This window comes from Manis pentadactyla, chromosome 13, assembly GCF_030020395.1.
Source record: "Manis pentadactyla isolate mManPen7 chromosome 13, mManPen7.hap1, whole genome shotgun sequence".
NCBI classification, from domain to species: Eukaryota; Metazoa; Chordata; class Mammalia; order Pholidota; family Manidae; genus Manis; species Manis pentadactyla.
This window is the reverse complement of record NC_080031.1, coordinates 69,519,777-69,521,894: the sequence shown is the minus strand read 5'-3', so window position 1 is coordinate 69,521,894 and position 2,118 is coordinate 69,519,777.

The following is a 2,118-nucleotide window of genomic DNA, read 5'->3' as shown; positions in this document are numbered from 1 at the left end:
CAAAGACAAAATAAGTGAGTTCATTTTGAAAAAGTGGACCTGCTTTTTATTTGTATAGTTTTCATGTTGTTATTTTAAAATATTTCAATAAAGTTAAAGGCATGAATGATCTGAATTATTTTTGTGATATGTAAATAGTTATTGAAAAGGCTCTTCAGTGTAATTCTCCTACTTGATGCAATACATAAATTATTCACAAAGAAATGTACCTTAATCACTTCTTATCATTAAGTGATTATATATTTTAAGATTAGGTCAATTAAATTTGATAGTTTAAGACTAGATTTCAAGGACATTTTAGGTAAAACAGTTTAAGCACAAATCCCATTACTGAGATTTGCGTTAAGATCATTGGACTTTTGTGATTGCTAAAAACCCTCCTCTCTTATAACCAACCATATTATTATGCTGTATTTAATGGACACTTTCGAATTAATATTTAAGATGCTATTTAGGGTGATTAACCGAAATGGATAGTCACAGAAACTAAATCAACTTTTTTTTTCCTCTATTCTTTCCAAACTACAAAATGAAACCCAATTCACACTAAAATCATACACCTATGTATTTGAGGAATTCTTCAATATAACATATGATGCATCAGTATTAATGGGCTTTCAGCTGCAAGAAATGGAAAACTTGGCCTCAAGTGGTTTTTAGAACAAGAAAATGTATGCACTTGGTATTGTAGAAGTCAGAAGAGTCTCAGGGCTGTGACCATCTCTGTAAGTCCCTCATTTAAGCCCTGCCTTAACTTGCTTCATTCTCAAAGTCAGTTTCCCTCACTGGGGAGTGATTGTAACAATCCCATGCTTCACAATAGTTCTAAATGACTTCCAGATAAAGAACATGTCTCTTCTGGGGGCTTTCTCCTAGCAGTAAGGAATCTTCTTTCCAAGTAGCTGGAGTCTTATTGGCTCACATTGCCTCTCCTGTTCATTTCTGAACAATCCTCTGCCCTTGGGAATCCCCCGTCTGCCTTTCTCAGGTCCTGTTCTTAAACCAGCCACTGTTGCAAGGGTTTGAATTACCCTCAACCAACCAGACCTAGCTCTGAGGCTAGAGATGAAGTCATCTTTTCCCGAAGCACATGGGTTTTGGAGACACAGAAGAAAGTTGGGGTATAGTTAGGAATGGAGAACGGAGCAGCAATGTTTAGCAACATACAGTAAGCTTTTTAAAAATATATGGGTAGTTGCCTGTGATATTGATTTAAACATTCAATAAAAGGCAACAAAATATTACAGAGCAGCAGTTATCCAAAGTAAGGGGATATCAGAAACATCAAGGGGTATTTTTCTCCAAATAAAATTCCCTTCCCCATTTGCACCTGTATGAGCCTCTCTACCTTGTGCCTTTGAAAATGAGTTACTCTTAGGGCTAGGTTGGATCTGATGGATGATGGGGGTCAAAAAGGATTGAGAACTATTGCCATTGAAAAAGCATTATGATGTGAGAGACCAAAATAAATGGTTTCAAAAGAATAAAATAATATATGTGGTTATTGGTATTTCATTCTCGTATTAACCTTTTTTCACTTGCTGTTGTGGCTTCATAGATTCTGTGATAAAAGCTATTATTGTTTTATGATCTCTTGTAGGGAAAAAAAAAGATTTTACCTAATTCAGTGCTGGGGAAAGCAAATTTGTTTTGTTGATCCCATATCTGACCTTAGATAGTTTTTCTTGATTAGAGGATGATTTCAGACTAATTGTAGCATTACTATTCCTTCCTCAGTAGAGGACAAAAGAAATTTCTCAAAATGTCCTAGCCAGCAGTAGTCAGCTTTAAGTGGTAGAAATTTCATCTTGGAAATACTTGAATAGGGGAACTTTTTTTTCACATGAGCTCTATTTTAAATCTGAATTTTTTTTCAAATTTTAAGCAAAATAAAAATTAGATGAAGAAACTTAAGAACACATAGAAAAGTATAAAGAATAATGTTTAAAACCCTCATAATTCCTCCAGCCAAAGAACGGTTGTTGACATTGTGGCATAATCTTACAATTATATATAAATCAACTGTAATATGTATATATAGTGCTTTTAAAAATTAACACTTTACCAGCAATACTGTTTTGTAATCTGCTTTCTTTTTTTAATACACTATGAGCATTT